The following is a 19,703-nucleotide window of genomic DNA, read 5'->3' as shown; positions in this document are numbered from 1 at the left end:
ACAAAAGTTAATAACTAGAATCAACAAATGGGACTTACTCAAACTAAAAAGTTTTTTCTCAGCAAAAGATACAATAAGAGAGGTAAATAGAGAGCCTACATCCTGGGAACAAATCTTTACTCCTCACACTTCAGATAGAGCCCTAATATCCAGAGTATACAAAGAACTCAAAAAATTAGACAATAAGAGAACAAACAACCCAATCAACAAATGGGCCAAGGACCTGAACAGACACTTCTCAGAGGAGGACATACAATCAATCAACAAGTACATGAAAAAATGCTCACCATCTCTAGCAGTCAGAGAAATGCAAATCAAAACCACCCTAAGATACCATCTCACTCCAGTTAGATTGGCAGCCATTAGGAAGTCAAACAACAACAAGTGCTGGCGAGGATGTGGGGAAAAGGGTACACTTGTACATTGCTGGTGGGACTGCAAATTGGTGCAGCCAATTTGGAAAGCAGTATGGAGATTTCTTGGAAAGCTGGGAATGGAGCCACCATTTGACCCAGCTATTCCCCTTCTCGGTCTATTCCCTAAAGACCTAAAAAGAGCATGCTACAGGGACACTGCTACATCGATGTTCATAGCAGCACAATTCACAATAGCTAGACTGTGGAACCAACCTAGATGCCCTTCAATGGATGAATGGATAAAAAAAATGTGGCATTTGTACACAATGGAGTATTACTCTGCATTAAAAAATGACAAAATCATAGAATTTACAGGGAAATGGATGGCATTAGAGCAGATTATGCTAAGTGAAGCTAGCCAATCCCTAAAAAACAAATGCCAAATGTCTTCTTTGATATAAGGAGAGTAACTAAGAACAGAGTAGGGTCGAAGAGCATGAGAAGAAGATTAACATTAAACAGGGATGAGAGGTGGGAGGGAAAGGGAGAGAGAAGGGAAAATGCATGGAAATGGAAGGAGACCCTCAGAGTTATACAAAAGTACATACAAGAGGAAGTGAGGGGAAGGGGAAAAATAATATAAGGGGGACAAACGAATGTCAGTAGAGGGAGCAGAGAGAGAAGAGGGGAGGGGAGGGGAGGGGAGGGGGGATAGTAGAGGATAGGAAAGGCAGCAGAATACAACAGACACTAGTATGGCAATATGTAAATCAATGGATGTGTAACTGATGTGATTCTGCAATCTGTATATGGGGTAAAAATGGGAGCTCATAACCCACTTGAATCAAATTGTGAAATATGATATATCAAGAACTATGTAATGTTTTGAACAGCCAACAATAAAAAATTAAAAAAAAAAGAAAGAATGAGGGAATGAAAGCTATTTTTAAGGAAATTGATGAACAGTAATATATGCCAAAATAAGTCATCATTATGTTTTACAATGAATAAAAACATTGTTTCCTAATATGTCTGTATAACATGGTCACACTAGTTACAACATGGCCAATTTGGAAATGTTCAGTCAATTGTGGGCCAATAAATTTTAAAAACTTAAAAAAAAAAAAAGAATAAAAAGTAGGTTAAAAAAATCCATGTTGAAAAAAAAAAAAAAAAGAAAAAGGTCGAGAATCTTCCCCTTGCAGGGTTTGAGGAAAATTAAATGAGATAATATAAGTAAAACCCTGTCCCCAGCTGCCTCCCAACTCTCTCCCTTGACACTCATTCACCCAACACAAACATCACTATCTACCTCATGATTCTTTCTGTATGTCTCAGATCTGGCTCCAAAATGCTTGGCAAGAGTCCTGCAGGCAGTCTTTATCCCAGCTAATCAGAAATGAAATCCATTTGGCGCCCTGTGAATTAACTATACTACATATACAATAGGTTTAACTGCTTACATAATAAGAAAGAGCTTAGTGGAGATCATTTTACTTCTTTAACAAGAGCAATGCGGTAGAGTACTGTGGAGAGGCAGCCATTTGGGATGGATTAAGAAATCAGGGTGCTGAGTGCCCAAGTCAGATTCACCTTGCAAAGTGAGGTGGGGAGAGGAAGCCGAAAGACAAAAATGAAACTATAGCTCAGCGCAAGGGTGGGTATAGCATGGGTGAGAGCAGGCTTCTGTTCTTTGTTGTTCTTTAATTTTGAAAAATAGGTTAGGGCAAATTGAGCATATTGATAAAAGGATGTTAATGAACTAAGGGAAAGATGCAGAGGGAGGGGATGATTGATGGGGCAGTTTCAGGGGAGACAGGAGAGGACAGGACTGAAAGACAGTTAAAAGGTGTATCTTGGAAGGAAGAGGAGGAAAGGATGGGAAATGAGGTGGCAATGCAAAATAACTGCAAGTGGAGGGAAGCAAAACATGTGGGCTGGATTCTTGGCTTACTGCTGTTTCTCCAGCAAGAACAACGTCTAGCACATAACAAGCACTCAATAAATAATCATCCAATTGCCACATCAATGATCATAGCGGCACAATTCACAATAGCTAGACTGTGGAACCAACCTAGATGCCCTTCAATGGATGAATGGATAAAAAATGTGGCATCTATACACAATGGAGTACTATGCAGCAATAAAAAATGACAAAATCATAGAATTTGCAGGGAAATGGATGGCATTAGAGCAGATTATGCTAAGTGAAGCTAGCCAATCCTTAAAAAACAAATGCCAGATGTCTTCTTTGATATAAAGAGAGCAACTAAGAACAGAACAGGGAGGAAGAGCATGAGGAAAAGATTAACATTAAACAAAGACGAGTGGGGGGAGAGAAAGGGAGAGAGAAGGGAAAGCATATGGAAATGGTAGGAGACCCTCAATGTTACACAAAATTACATAGAAGAGGATGTGAGGGGAAAGGGGGGGGAAACAAGGGAGAGAATTGAACAACAGCAAATGAGGTAGAGAGGGATGATGGGAGGGAAGGGGACGGGGGATAGTAGGGGAAAGGAAAGGTAGCAGAATACAACAGTCACTAATATGCCATTATGTAAAAATGTGAGTGTGTAACCGATGTGATTCTGCAATTTGTATTTGGGGTAAAAATGGGAGTTCATAACCCAATTGAGTCAAATGTATGAAAAATAAAAAAATAAAATAAAAAGGGAAAAAAATATTCATCCAAAGAATAAAGCATGGAAATGAGCATTTTTGAGTTAGTGAGAGGAGTTGTCAAAAATATGGATTTTAATGCTTTCTCATGATTTTACTTTTGGATTCAATATTTTGGGAAATTGCTATTGGAGTCTTGGTTCTATTGACTTTGATATTTTCTGCAGTAGAATGAAGAGAGTCAACATGAAGAAAAGGAGAAAGCGGAATGAATTCCAACAGCACTGGAGTGAGCTGTCCTAACTCCCTCTCCTGAATTTTCCCATCTTCTCTAGGTGGGAACCTTCAACTTCAACTCCCTGCTTTCTGCTTTGGAACCACCCTGTTCCCTGGCAGGGGAAATACTAGCAGCCCTACTCAACATGTTCCTTATTTGCTCCATAAGATCATCTCGAATTGTGGTACAAATGTGTATGAAGAATTGTAATGCAAGAAAAATATGTCTTATTAAAAATTAGCATTTAATAATGTCTTATTAAATACTAGGACTGAAAAGCATAAATGCTAAATCCATGCTGGCTGGCACTTCAAATTTTACAAAAATCCTTCTATTCTGAGCTGTCCACCCTATGCACAGGACTATTAACATGGCAGGTGGGAACTTGTGACTGATTTATATATAATAAGGCATTGTATGTAGGAAATTTGGGGACTCATCTCAATATTACCTACATTCCTGTCACGATAAACATTATTTTTCCTAGTGAAAACCTTTCAATGAAAATGAAGTAAAATAAACAAGAATAGACAAAATAAAAAATGTAAACAACCGAGTACCACTTTCCAAAGATCCTTTTATGTTCTAAAAGAAACTAATTTTAGGGCAGCATTAGATATCTCTTACGTAAAATATCCAGTGGCAGAGAGACTAATGCTTTGACAAAAAGCTTCACTGACAGCAGAAGAGCAATATTTTTAAAGGAAAAATAAATAACTGGACAAAAGAATCAAAGCATGAGAAAACAGCCATTTTTTGACTGTCATACTCTTCCTTATTATTGGGATATTATTTTGCTGAATGAACAACAAGCATATTTCCCAAGCAGGTTCTGACATATGCTCAAGAAGTATGACTGCCTGGTCTGACTTCCCCTGAGGAGGGCAAGTCACTGCTTTGGTGGATCCTTTTAAAGAAAAAAAAAGGAAAAATGATTAAGGTAGATGTCTGTGGTGGAAGTTCAAATTCAGGACTGCCAAGCAAAGTCTGTCAAAGGATCTCCATGTCTTCCTGTTGCCATCCCTGGGGAATGGCTGAGGGTGGAGCTATGGCCATGGCATATATATGCACATATATATTTAAGTTTCAGAGAACCCAAGTGAAAACTTTGATAGATCACGTGATCCAGTCACTCAAGCCTGTTCCATCCATTGCTGCATCACGAGGTTTTCTCATGGAACTTCAAAGTCACTTTCCAACAGCACTAATTAAGAGGCTTTGCAGAACCTCTGATCCTTCACTTTCTGGAGCATGTTTCATTCTTAGAGAACAAAAACTACCATCCAGATAATACTTAGCCAGTTTTCCCCAAGAGTGCTTGAAATGACTATGTGGAAAGTGGCAAGTATCTGTAGCCTTCACCAAAGATGCTTTTCAAGACTTGATCCAATATAACAGCTTCTCCTGCAAGAGCCCCCCTTAACTGCATTGCTATTTTCTTTTCCTGCAACTTTCTAAAAGTGAACTGGATGGCATAGGCTCTACTTTCCTTGGTTAATAACCAGCTATATATGAAGTTACATTCAAATAAGAATGACTGTTAGTGCCTCTGATCTACTTCTCCAGGTAAACCAGATATTTCTGTCCAATAGGATCTGGTTGCAAGGTACGTTATTGATCTATATTTGTCCTTTACTCTCTTGCTGCTTAAAGCATGGTCAAGCAGCACAGGAGTTACCTGGGAACTTGATAGAAATGCAGACTCTGAGGCCTATCCAAGACCCACTGAGCAGAATCTGCATTTTAACAAGGTGCCCAGGTAATCTGTCTGCTCCTTGACAATTGGGAAGACCTGCTCTGTACTGAACGGTGCTTTAGCCAAGTGACCCCCAGGAGCTGTGTGGCTTTGTCCACACCTGGTATTCACCCACCCTTTCCAGGTGCCATTATAACTCTGGCTGATGATGGGTTCCAGGCATCCCATGAAGGTCTGTCAGGCATTCTATAGGTTGCAAAAGAAGAGCAACAGAGGATTGGAATGTGAGGACTTCCAAACACAGTACTTCCTACACCAGTCTCCGTAATCTCTGCCTCCCTCAGGTATCTCCCTTGTGGTACGTCTCCAATCTGGAAAAGGGTCAGGGCCTGTTGTACGTTATGGAAATGCTGCTGAGATAGAACCTTGGGGCCACCTTTCATGGGGTGAAAGAGTAGGTCAGAGGGTGGCCAGACAAAATGCAAATCCCACCCACCTGGTTCAGCCAAAAAAGTTCTTCCTTTGTTCCATGTGTCAACATTTTATTTACAATTTCCCAAATATTTAGTAAATCTATGGAAACCACTGTCCAAGAAAGTGAACCCAAGAATTCAATGCAGTGTGTAAAGAAATGTGCATGTTGATGCTGTATGTCCCTGGGATTGAATAGCTCTGCTGCTTCTCAGCATTGAAGTGACTTTTATTCTTCAGGCATTGTTGACCTCATCTGTGACATGAAGACCCCAACACTAGGTGGCCACGCAGTCTGCTTTGCCCGGATCAATCCCCATTTATACTCATTGTCTTTGCATTTATGTCATGTTCTCCAAAGTGCTGTGGTTTGGATGATATCACCCTGTCTAGTACCTACCTTGAATGGTTTTTGAAAATATTAACAAGACCAGGTAACCACAAAACTCACTATTATCTCAGTTAATTTACTCTAGAATCACTCATTAAAGCTGTGTGGAAGAAGAGCCTGGAGCCTGAGTGGCTACACAGTTGCTGGGATTGAGTAAGTTACTCTTGGCATTGGTATCAAGTTCAACTGACCAAACCAGGAAAGTCTGACCCCTCCCTCCCCCCTCCCCCCTCACTCACTTACCTCCTTTCTTCCTTCCTCCCTCCCTCCCTCTCTCCCTCTCTCCCTTCCTTCTTTCCTTCTTTTTTCTGATACTAGGGATTAAATCCAGGGATTCTCTTCCACTGAGCTATATCTCCAGCCCTATTTATTTTTTATTTTGAGACAGGGTCTCTCTAAGTTGCACAGGCTGGCCTTGAACTTGCAATCCTCCTGCCTCAGACTCCTGAATAGCTGGGATTAAAGTGTCTCCTTTCAAAGTAGCATACTTGCCTTTTTCCAGACACCAGAACCCTTAGCTCAGCAAAACTGCTCTCTATCTGCTGAGAAGGCATCTGAAACTATCTTTGATCTCATATAAGGAGGTCTTCAAAGTAGGGGCTTGTTATAACTTTGTCCTGCTTGGGCATAGAGAGTGGAATGGCAAGGGCATAGGAGCAGTAACAACTACATTCAAAGCCTTCAAAGGGGTAACCTCCTTGCACTTTAATACAGAACCGAAGATACAGCGATCTCACCTAAGGATTCTCCCTGAGGCTCTGCCTTCTGTGGGTCCTATTATATTCTGTATTTCAGGTAATGCTTCAGGAAAAGAGGTGATGTTGCCTACCTTTGTGAAGGTAGAGTCTTAGGGTGTTCTTAAAATATATTAAGGAAAATTAGAATTTATGTTGCTAAGCAATACTCTGGTGCCTGCTACTTCGGGTGGTACTAAGGCACATTAGGAGATGGCGTTTTACCCTCTTATCTCCAGGGCTCATGTGGAAAAGCACCAGGAGAAATTTGCCAGACTAGAGAAGGCTCCTCTGGTAAAGGGCTTTGAGAGGGAGAAGGATGGGAGTCAGTGAAATTGTCACTGGCACAGTTTTTCCATTGACGTTGCACCAGGGGAAGCCACAGTGCTGATTGTGTTGGACACCATCATTTTGTTCTTCTTGCTAGGGTTCGGTATCTCTAACTCATGGCTGGCCACCTGCCCAGAAAAGCAAACAGAATGTACCAGTCCATGGTGAAACTACAACTAGTAAGTTATTTTTTCTGTTTTAAAAAGTTAATAAGGAGATTTCAAAACCTACAATTTGGATAAACATACAAATCAAAACTTCCAAGAATTTTTAAAATGGTAAGTGCTTCTTTCTACCCTAAACCCATCAAGTGACTGCAGACAGGAAAAACCCCTGATGTTATATGGCAGGATTTAAAGCAGGCTTTATTGGGGAAGGGGGACTTTGCAAGACATAGCACAGATCCTCCTCCTTTTCATCACCCACAGAGAGGCCTGCTGGACATGTGGCAAGGAGGCTACATTCTAGAAAAGAGACCCCTAGACTTAACCTCAACTCCCTATCTATAGGGTGAGCATAAGAAAGTGGACTTGTTGGTAGGGAAATGAACAGGTTTTCTGGCATCAGGAGGTTTGAATTTGCTGTGCTAATTACATTCAGTTGTTGTCTGGGAAGCCTGGTTCCCTAGCACCTGAGTTTTGGGGCCCATGAGAAGTTCTAGCTGCTGCAGCCAAGGGTCAAAAGCCACTGATCCCTTGGGACACTGAGTTCTGGTGAAGTCCCTCCAACTAGAGAAGGAAGGTGAAGCCCTCTTTCCAAATTCCAGTGGATTCCTTTCCAGGCAGTCCAGAATGAGCTCCTAAGGGTACTGTGTACAGGTGGTCGCTGCATCATTAAGTCCAAAGTTCATATAATACAGAGTGTGGGAAAATTTTATAAGGTCTACTTTTGAATGATGGCAAAATTGAAACAATCTCTCTCACCTGTATCGTTTTGGTGTTAATAGTTTGTCCTGGTTCAACTTCACCATGAGCAAACCAAACAGATCTATCTGTGTAGATGTGAACCAGAGCAGCAGCCTGACAATAAAGGGAGAAATTTGCTCTTCCTGCCATCTCTCCTTGAATCTTGGACAGTGAGACAGTCACAAATCAAGTACCCAAAGCCAATTAAAATAAAGCCATGGTTTCGTTGCTACCTGACCAATGGCTTCCTTAAAAGTGTTCCACCTGGGGTGGGGGCTGTACCTCAGTAGCAGAGCGCTTGCTTAGCATGTATGAGGTCCATGAAAACTGTGAAGTAAGGTGAAACCTAAAAGCGTATCTTGTTGTTAGAACACGTCAGGCGCTGTCACTGGGTCCTCTCACCATTTCCTGCAGCATTGACTAGTTACACTTTGCGTGCCTGATGGGCATTGTCCTCCCTTTTGTGTCTGTTCCATTGTGGAGTTGAATTCAACAAGAAGCTGCTCATCTGCAAAGTAATAACAAACTGACCCAAGTTGTTAACAATCAAAAGAATCTAGAATTCATTGTTCTTTGTTGGGTTACAGACTTTCTCAACCATTAGTTGTCACTTGGGGATTGACATTCTATCCTAGTGGATACTTTCTCTTTGTTCCTCCTGGCGTATTATTCTCAATTGCTCTTGGGGAGTCAAAAGTACATAGAGAATTGTAGAATAAGATACAGCAAAGTGTAAAATGTGTCTACAGTCTCACTCTCACATACTGTGTTGTTATAAGAAAAACTGATAAGTGCTAATTTAAGTTCACAATCCTTTACCTGCAATGCTAAATTCCAAAACCCCTGGTGGAGACATTTCACCAATCTCATCCAGTGGGGTGAGATTCAGAGTCTTTTTTAAAATATCACTTAGCGTGAATAATCAGATACTTTGCTGCAGAGATACATATCATCACGCCTAAATGGGATGTGTTGCCCAGACTCCATGAAGGATTTCACAGTATACATGGAATTCATATCATAATCTTACATCTGGCCTCAAGGGTTTCATAGGAGGGGTGACAAACATGTACATGTACCTAGTTAAAAATGCAAATATTTCAGAAAGGTACAAAATAAAGAATGAACACCTCCCTGCCCACTTGTTAGCCCTGTCCCTGTTCTTAAAGGAAACCAATTATCAGTTCCTTACAATTCTTGTTCAGAATTTTTTGTGTGTATGTGTGTGTGTGACTATACCATCATTTGGTAATGAGTTTTTACAAAAGGTTTAATAGCATAAACACCATTCGGCTCTTGATTTTGTTTACTAAATAATCTATCTTGAGTATTTTTCTCTATCAGCATATGTAGATCCATTTCATTTGCTTTAATATCTGCACAATATTCCATTATAACTTATTTAGGAGGTTGGAAAGAAGTTAAGAGTTCATCTGTTTCAAACTCTTCCATGGCAGGGCTTTCTGCAGGAGTTATACCTGTGTCCCAAACAGTTCCTAGAAATTCAGATGCAGGGTTTCTGGGTGAGGCACAGGGGTCTGCATTTTTACAAACATCTCCAAGGCTCTAACATATGTGCTATTTGGCCACCCTGACAGAAATCCACCTTGTTCAGTGCCTTTCAACCTATTTCATTAATAAGTAATGAAATCAATTGATTCAGTTGGAACTGGCATATTTAAAAGAATAAATGAAAGAGAAGGAGAGGGGAAGAAATAGGGGAATAGAGGAGAGGAGAAGAGAGAAAGATAGAAAGTATCAGTGCATCACATTTATTAATTGTGTGTGTGTGTGTGTGTGTGTACTGGGTTTCATCATAACATGTATTTTATGAGTCATGGTAAAACAGTTGAGAGGTGGCCTATAACATCCCTCCTGTTGGCCAACAGGAAGAGCATCAGGGAGATAGCTGGTCCAGTGCTAGCCAGCTCTCATAGGGGATGGAACTCTGTCTTCCTCTTGTGTCCACTTTTCTGGCTGTTCTTCCATCATAACAGAAAATGGTTCTACACCCTTCTTCCACAGGTCTTCAGAGGAGGGGTTGCATCCGGGTTGTCTGGGCTGTCTAATCAGGCATCAGGAGGTGGAAGAGGGGGCTGCAGTCCCAGTCAGTGTTGTGGAGCTCTGGTGTGTTTACAGCAGCTGTGGAAGGGAGAACCCAACACCCAGTGAACCCTAGCTCAGAGGCTGCAGGGAGTGGGCAGGAAGGGAGGGGGGTCTGTCCTAAGTTGACCAGTGATGTGTTTTCTTTTGGTCACCCACATGTCCAGCCCTCTTTCCCTGGGGTACTTTCTGTCTCTGGAGAGAGGCTCACCCTTGCTCCTTAGCTCTTTTCTTCTTCAGACTAAATATACAAATTTCTTCCATTACTTTTAGTGACAGTTGGCAATCCCTTCATTGTTTTGGCTGACTCAACTGATGCTCTCTGACGATCTTATTAAAGGACCCTGCACAGGGTATTTATCTATTGAAAGAATTATCCTTCCAAGGAAAGCAGCTTACTTGACCCTCATCCTGCCTGACTTCCAATTCCTTTAAAAGTGTCAGCTGTCACCTGCTTAATTTTGACATGTATTTCTAGAGCATCTTTTATATACTAATACTAGGAGAATGGAAATGCAAAGACAGAAACCTCTTTCCATAGAAGAAGACAGTAGTCTAATATGGAGACAGGCTTATCCCTGGTCATATGATTCAGAATGAGATGTCTAAGGCTAGAGGTCTGCGTCAGGTACCCAGGCAGGAATGAGCCAGATACAGTGGCACATGGGAAATGTGCTATAGTTTGTGGTGTGGATGGAATTGAATCTGTAAGGATTTGGGGCTTAGCTGCCGAGGGTGATATCTGAACAGGGGTTTGCTTCTAATCCACAGCAGAGTGAGAAATGACCCAAGCTTCAAGTTAGAGTTGATAAGACTGTAAGAACCAAAGGTCCTCTCTTATGAGCCGAAATCCCTAGGGCTTAGAGTTGGAGCCTTGTGATGTTTATTTTACTGCTTATTTCTTAGCAGTATTTTTTGTTCCCTTCTAAATAACAGGCTGATTGAAGCTGCTAGTATACTATCCTTCAAAGAGATGGAATCATGTCTATAATTAGATCAATGAATGCACAAGATGAACTAAGCTTGGACAAGTTCACCACAAATCCTAACATATTGGTATTCCAGAGGTCCCCAGAAATGAAGAGACCTGTAGCTGCCAGCTTCTGCTCACACTCTCGTCTTGCTTTTGGCCTTTCTCCCAGTCCCTATATTAGTATTCCTCTTTTATGCACAGTGACTCAGCTGTCACACTGCATGGTACCAAGGCCTGGTAAAAAGATCCATCAATCACATCAAATAGGTGGGCACAGGATTGCACGTATGTGAAGCTGCAAGTAAGTGGATTGCTGAATTTGCAAGTGTGTCCCATCCAGTGACCTTATATTTCCGCTTAGTGGGTAGTGTCCCCAGTTATCAACATGTCATCCTCACACTTTAGAATAGATTGGGCAGCCAGTCCTAGGAAGAGAGAAAGAGGGTCACAATTTTAAGTGATTTGAGATTTTGAGTTCAGGTTTGTGGAATGTTCCAGGAACCAATGTCACCCATTGGCCATACAAAAAAGACTCAGAGCACAGTCACTCCCAGAAAGAAAAGGAAGCACCAAGTTTATTGCTGCTTTTTGATAAATGAGGCAGTTAGGAAGCTGTGTGTATGTTTCAGGGTTTCTTTTCTATTGATCTTTCTTAGGTGCCATGATTGAGCAATCTTTTGTGGTTGTTTGGGGACATGATTCATAGTTTTTAAGAGTAGTCAAGACCTATTCATGGGATTTTCCTCTTGGAGTAATTTGGGACTTTAAAAACCCTCTGAAGTTGGAGTTTCTGTGATTCCTTAATTAATTTTACTGACCAGATTCCTCATTTTATTAGTGGTATCAATAATTAGCATATCTGCAAGTTCAGTTTTAAGTCTTAATTTCTCACATTCTTCATCTAATACCAATTCATATTCAAATCCTGCCAATTATTTCTCCCGCTCCAGCATTTCTAGGATCTAATTCTCCTCTTACAACAGCCACCCCCTGGGCTGAGCCTTTATTTCATTGCATCCAGATAACTGTAGTTACTGCAATTCCGGAGTCTTCTCTGGACCATTTCCACCTTCAAGAAGCCACCATCTAAGGAAACATTATTTTGATTATGACCTATACAGAAAAACCTGAGGTTGTCCATTCAACAGACTGACTCAGCCTTCCCTTCTTTCAATATGTCAGTGACGATTACCTCATTTATGAAGCTCTCATGCTCACTATCAACCTGAATTTGGTTGGGACTACCAAAATTGAACACACACCTCATGTCTTTGCATTTGTGTCCTTTTCCAGAACTGTGTGTGTGAGTATGTGTGTGTGTGTGAGTGTGTGTGTGTGTGTGTGTTGGTCCATGATCTGGTCTGCTTCCGAGAGGCAGAATTTATCATCTGGTCCCTCCAGCATTATAACAGCACTCTTTACTAGCTGTGTGCATCAGTAATGTCTGTAAATAATTTATTTTTTGAATAGCTGATACATGCACATGTCACACAGTTCAGAAAGTTCAAAGGGTGCTTAATGAGAACTGCAGCCCCTGCTCTGGTGGTCCAGTTACCTAGCTCTTCCAGGAAGCACAGCTGTCAGCAGTTTCTCAAGTGTTCTTCCAAATATACTAAATTTTTAATGTATGGTCAGGTGTCTTTGTCCTTAAGAAATAGTAAGCCACCCAAAGGCAAAATATTAATATCCTTTTTTTGTCTTACTTTCTATATTGATGAAGTTTTGCTCATATCTCAATAAATACTGTCAATGAATCAAATTATCTCTTTCATTTATTCTTATTTCCTTTGCTGAGAGATAGGAATAAATACAGGAAAATAATTAGATCAGAATCCACCCAGCACTGTGGACTCAGCTGGAAGCACAGAGGGTGTCCAATTCTTCATGCTACAGTGGCCCTCCTTCATTAGTTCTGGAAGGGTAGCAGCCCATTGGCCTTTATCCTCATGTGTTGTTGAGAAAACTCTGGGATTTAATAGGAATGGAGGACTAAGAACTGGAATACAGAGGATCCAGGTTCATGTGAGCGTGGCTCACAGATAACACTCACTTGTGTGCTCAACTTCCCTCCAAAGGATCCACCAGCCCTTTTCCCATGGCAGCTGATCCTGTTCTTTGGAATGCCCAAGGTACCAGCCACCGTTTCCTGTGGGTCTGGAGTTGTTATAGAATGTTACGCAGTACACACATGATGAGCAAGAAGTTCATTCACAGGAAAAGAAATTTTTCCTAACATTTTCCCGTTTCTCGGAATAAAAATATATTTATTTATTTGGGGAGATGACTTTAGAAAATGCTATAGATGCCTGCAAAGTCACAATTGAGAGAATAAATTAATATTTCTTTTCAAAATGTATTAGTGATAGATCACAAAAGTGATCATACTGGGCTTCTCATTGTCCTCAGCTCAGCAGCCCCCAGAGTCCCACAAAGGGTCGCTGAGATGCTTAGAGATGAGCATTAATATCTCATATAAATGAGCTGCCAGAAAAGACAGTCAGAGGGAACTCTGCATCATACAGAGAGAAATAATAAAGATGATCCTGAGTCAGTCAGGCAGAGCTGGCCAGCCATCCGTGTGACATGGAGATAAATCAAGGCCTGCCACTGACCCAGGGAGAGGCAGAAGTGGAAGCCAGTGGGTTGGAGGAAAGCTGGTAATGACCCCTACCAGCAGGTGAGAAGTGATGATATGAATCCTGCAGCAGCTGGGCAGAAAGAAGTTTACAGAAAGACACTTCGATTCTTTATGTTTATCTATGTTTCTGCTCCATAGAGGATTCATATTTAACTCAGACATCAATCAGGAAATAATTCCTTCTGTCACGCTGGGCAGAATGTGGCCACCAGCACAGAATGCTATGGAGAGCTTGTACTTGGAACAGAATGGTGGAAAGTAGGGCTGGAGGGCGGCTGGGAGAGAGTTCATGGGCAAAGCTGGAGACACCCTCTGCAATGAGCAGCAGGGAAGTATCTCTGAGGAAACATGATGATACATAGACTCAGTGTCTGTGGACACTGAGAATAATCTGTGTGCTTGGAGAAGGGCCTGAAATCAAAGATGTGATGTCCACAGAGCTGTGTAGGAGTAAGAAAGATACTGAAAACACAGAAATACCATGGAATGGAGGCAGAGAAAGAAGAAAAAGACCTTAACTACAAAGGGCCAAAGAGTCACCAATTCTTGGATGAGGAATGAATTGAAAATGAACATCAGTGCACCACCAAATATAATTTCTATTTTGTTCTCCATGAGTACCTTTAAGTTATATAAGATTTTAAATTATTTCTAATAGCTCATGAATGCATAACAAATTCTTGATACATTTCTGGGAGGAAATGTTCTTCCATAGATTTATATCAATAGCCATTTGAATTGGGAGGTAAGCTGAGAATCTTGTGCCCAGGATTTGCAAACCTGATAAATAAGCTTCTCCTAAAGCCGTACATACATACATACATATATATGTATGTATGTATGTGTGTGTGTGTGTGTGTGTTGGCCCACACCCAGAATTTTGATCTCATTAGTCTATGAAGGGGAAATAAATATCAACATTTGAAGAGCTCCCAGGAGATGGATTGCATGTGCACCAGGATCAGGACCCCTGGTTCCTTTCCAAAATGGAATTAGCTGAGTCATTTCTGCCTGGAGCTGATGTGAATCACAGGAGCACCCCAAATACCATGGCCAGGGCTAAGGGAAATAGAAATGCAGATTTAAAATCCCTGGGTCCCAGCTTGTAGCTCATATTTGGTGTGTGTGGTGGGGGTGGTCACACCTAGATAATTCATGGCAGGTAGTGGGCGGGAGATGGTACATCAAATCTCCAGTGTGCAAGGATACTAGGGAAGAGCAAATTACTAGTAATATTAGTGAAAATGATGGGATCCATGAAGAATTCCTTATAAAGTCTGAAGGTAAGCACAAATACTTTAGAAGTAAAATACCAATAACTGAAGCATTATATCCCACCATTAATATTTATGAAGGTGCTTTAGGTAATAAAAATATTGAACTACAATGGGAAAATCATCTCAAATTGAATATAAAGAGAAAAAATGAACTCAGCTGTGTGTAAAGTCGCCACGAAACATTAAGCCAAGTAAACTTTGAATTCAGTGCTTTGTGCACACTGTCTGTCCCTGGAAAAGGTTATAAGAATACAAAGAAAGCTTAAATGTGACTTACTAGTTTGTTGTTGGTAGTATTGAAAGTAGTGATTTTGAAACTATTTTGTGTGTATTATAAGATTGAGCAAATGAATAAATATAAAGTATATTGTTGGAAACCAGGGTTCTTGCTGTGGGTGAAGGGAGACACAAATATGGAAAGGATGAATAACAGAGAGAAACTTGGAGTGTTGGAATGGAATTATTGGATCAGTATGGTCTTCTCTTTAAAATTTTTTTGTTCTATTTCTGAACACTGAGAGAGCCTAAGAGTACTGATACCCCATGAGTAGTGAACACACTTAGCACCAGATTTGGTTTCTAAATACCATTCTCCCTTAAAAGTAACAAGGAGAAAGTTCTGAAAAGCTGATAGATTCTAGGTCAAAATATTGAAGAAAGAAAGCGTGAAAGTGTTCCTACTGGCCAAATTCAGGGTAATTTTAGGATCAAAAATCATGATAACTGGAATGCACTGTAACATCAATTTTAAAAAAAGAATCGTCAAGTCCACATTGATACAAAAAACATTTGAAGCTCTTTTTGGAAGAGTGCAGAGTAATAAATGTACATGTATAATGGAATTGGAATCTTCTGAGAAGAATCATCAGTGACACTAGAACCACTGGGGAAGATATATACACTCAGTCTTGAACTAGCAGTCCACAGGTTGCTTCATTACAAAGGGGAAAAGGTACCTGTACTCAAGAAAAACCTGACAGTACCACTTTCAACAAATGACCAAACTTAACATCCTCAGTAATGGACCACAGCAACATAGTGTGCCTGCCTCCTGATATGACAAGCTCAAAATACATTCCTATAATATTCATGCCAAAAATGTTCATCCTGAATCTATCAGGAAGAAAACACTATCAAGTCCAAATTAAGGAATGTCCTTCTTGACTCTTCAAAAATATCTACACTGTGAAAGAAAACATAGTCTTAGAAATTATTTTAGAGTAAATGAGATTAAAGAAACAGCAATTCATGACCCTGGATTAGATCTTAGATCAGAAGAAGACAAAAACAAAAACCGAAATATAAAACCCAGGACATTAGTGAGTCAATTGTAGAAATTTGAACATCATCCATATAGGAAATAAATAGGGCTTGTCAATGTTAAATTTCCCAAGGATGATTATGAAGGAGACTATTAGAGGAATATATGTATTGTATATTTACACTATATGGTTAGCATGTTTTATTTCCTTTTTATGTTTTCCTATTTAAATTTTTATTTTGAAAAAATTCAATTATTCATCATGAAAAGAAACTCAGGAGAGAAGCATCTGAAAAGTCAGGAGCATGAAGAGTGTCAATGCCCAAGTGATCTTCAGTGTGGAAGGCAGCAGGGACATCCAGGAGGAAGAGAAGAACATCTTTTAGATTTGAGAAGTAATAGACAACTGGTGACCTTGGCAGAAGCAGTGAATTGAAGCACAAATGAGAAGCAGCAAGTGTAGGCAACTGTTCTAAAAACTTGTTTCAGAAGGGGAAGAGAAAGAAGCAGTAGCCACCAGGTTCCTTGATCAGACTTGAGTTTATGAATTGATAGGGAGAAAGTGGGACCAAAGGTGCAGGTGTAAAGACTGGCCTGGAGGGGAAGGAGGACCTCTCACCTGCAGACTGTGCATGTAATGAAGATGGGGACAGATGGAGACTGGGACATTTCAGGACTGATGATTTTCCCTAATGAAGTAGGAGGCTGTCATCATCTTAGACAAAGTGGGGATGGGTAGAACTTTGCAGAACACTAAAGGAAACTAGTAAAAATTAGGGCTAGGCTTGGCCCCTGTCCTGATGTTCAGCCTTTAATTAAACATTACCTCATTATCTTGGTTATACAGCTATAAATCAGAAAAAAAATGACAATGCCTCATTTAGAAGTTCTACAGCTGTGATGCCAGAAGTCGTGACTGGAAAGAAACCCACCTGTGTGAACATTGCATTCTGGCTTGACCCGTATATGTCCATTTCTTTGTCCTTTGTCTTTGGTGCCACACATACACTTTGAGTCTCCATATAAAAATGTTCCTGTTCACCAAAGTGCACTTTCCCTTTTAGACACAGCAAAGCACAGAGATGCTTATCTTTAGAGGAACTTAATTTATATATATTCAAAACAGAATGTAGTACGTTTCACTAAGTGTTAATATTATTTTCTTTCAGGTCATGGGGACAACATTTTGTTTCCTATCTTGATTTACAGTAATCCTTATAATTTGGCCAAGTGTTCATTGGTAATTTATTATATGCAAGATAATTGAGCAATTACATTCAATTTCAAAATCTCCTGTGCATCTGGCTCCATTTGCCTGCCTTCCCACATCAGTATTTTCTCAAGAACTAGAAACTCATTCTTATTGACTTGAGCAACAAATCTTGATCATCAGGGAAGAGCAAAGAATGAGATGCTTTCACCTAAGGGTAAAGCCACCTCTGTAATGTAACTGCCTGGGGGCAGAATTGACTACACAACAAACAGAAACTTGTACAACAAGTGACATTCTACCCGACATAATTTTTTCATCTGTTTGCTGGAAAGATTAAAACCCCAAACCACAACTCTGCAGCCACTGAGTTGAAATCTCTTTCAACTTCATTAAAACCCACAGCGCAGCTGGGAGTATAGCTTAGCAATAGAGCTTGTCTAGCAAGTGTGAGGTCCTGGGTTCATCCCCAGCCCCACAAAACAAATAAACAACTCCATAGGACTTGATGTATGAAAAATAGGGTGCATGTGAGGGAGGAGAAGGAGAGAAGAAGTAGAGGAAAAGTCTCTCTCCCTCTTTTTAGATTTCTCCCAAGTGGAAAGTAACACTCAGAGCCTATGATTAATCATAGGGTTTTCAAAGATAACATTTGTCTCCATTCAAGAAGGAGGAGGTGGTTTAGAAAAGCATTGAGATAACTTAAAACATTGTTGAAGATTTAGTGAGCAATTCATAGATATAAATTTTGAAATCATTAGTATCAAAATATATATGGGCAGCCTTGATTCTAATCCCCTGTGTCCAGGAGGGACATCCTGGTCTTATTGGTTCATCCAATTTTAGTTCTCTAGGTAACAGAAATTTGCAATTTAATAATAACTCTAACTGCAACTGCCAGTAAAGATTCTGTCTCAAGGCATTCTCTATCTTTCTCAAACTGCTATGAGTTTGGTGGCTGTAATTTTCATTAACCAATCATAGCACTAGGTTACACCAAATTTGGTCTGAGGGTGTCTACATACTTTGAGTCTCTAGGTAATGAAATATAACCTAACTTAGTACATTAACTGAAAGACTAATTAGGAATATTTAAATTTGTTCTTGTTTTTGTTTTTTTTAACAGGTAAGTCTTAGACAATCACAGAAACTGAACTTCAGCCAATCATAGGCTGCCAATGATCAGGCTGCATCCAAATAAAGACAGCCTGAGATATAACCAACTGAGCTGTTTCTGGACTGTTTCTGTTTCCTATCTATAAATATCTGCCCACATTGTGGAGCACAGCTTTCTGAACCTCTTCCAGTTCTGAGGGCTGCCCAATTGGAGGATCATTCTTTGCCCAATTAAAGTCTGGTAAATTTCATTCAATTAAATTTATTCTCTCAACAATAGCAATTTTCTCTTCTCTCCTCCCTCTTGATATCAGATTTCAGTATCAGCTTATTAGTCTTTTTATCTGAGAGCTATATATATATATATATATATATATATATAATAATATATATATATATATATATTATATATAATAATATATATAATATATATATTATATATATATATAAATTATATATAATATATATATAATTTTTTTTCTTTTAAGTAGATTTTTGGACATTGTTCTCTTTTTTGATAACTTCATTCATTTTCATGGAGTCTTCCAAACCCCCATCTCCAGCCCCAGTATTTCTCAAAACTGCCTGTGAATAACACCCATGAACACCTGCTGGCCCCTGGGACCCCTCATCTTCTGCCTGCCTTCAAATATGTTATAATGTCCCCAGGTTGTTATTGATATCGTCTCTCCCCTGTTCATCAAATCTATAATTTCAGAGTCCTCTGAATTCTCCTTTTGCTCTTCATACCTAGTCAGTACCTGACTATCTCTTGCACCTACATTTCCTGCCCAACTCTATTGCAACAAGTATAATTTCTCATTTGGCATGCTATAATGACCTTTGACCCTGTTCTCTGATGGGCATTCTCTTCCCATTCAATCCAAAGTGCACTTCCAGGTGCATTCAAGGGCAATTTTGACCCTGTCACCTTCTTTTTCAAAATCTCAAATGGCTTCTACAATCTATAGAACCAGTACAAATTCTTTTGTAAAACTCCTTCCTTCTCTCTGAGTTTGATTCTGGATTGTTTTTCTTCTAATTTCCATGAGAAGAATTAAGATAAATAATAAATAAATAAATAAATAAATATAGAAGTAATATCATTAAAGTAGCATCAATATGTCCAAAACTCCCATGATAAAAAGGGGCTTTAGAATTCACCTTCAAAGATTTGACTGACACATTGAAATGTTTCCTTTATGTTTCCTTGTCATAGTTCTCCCCCCGCCCCCCATTCCCTCTAGGTCCAATGAATGATTTATGTTGTATTGCATCCTGTGAAAGGTAATGAAGAACAGGTATTACCAATGTGGACAAGTTCAAGATTTCTGACTTTGGGCATC

General features: G+C 39.9%; 1 pseudogene; it reads right to left on the bottom strand.

The window, feature by feature from the left end:
• Nucleotides 1-19,703, bottom strand: part of LOC124094656 (aldehyde oxidase 3-like) — a 90,604-nt pseudogene that overhangs the window by 28,901 nt on the left and 42,000 nt on the right.

The sequence above is a fragment of the Marmota monax genome, unplaced genomic scaffold, assembly GCF_021218885.2.
Source record: "Marmota monax isolate L192 unplaced genomic scaffold, Marmota_monax_Labrador192_F-V1.1 WCK01_AAM20220418_F8-fsc00007, whole genome shotgun sequence".
In the NCBI taxonomy this organism is placed as follows: Eukaryota; Metazoa; Chordata; class Mammalia; order Rodentia; family Sciuridae; genus Marmota; species Marmota monax.
The sequence above is the reverse complement of the archived record's forward strand: the minus strand, read 5'-3'. Positions and strand labels throughout refer to the sequence as shown.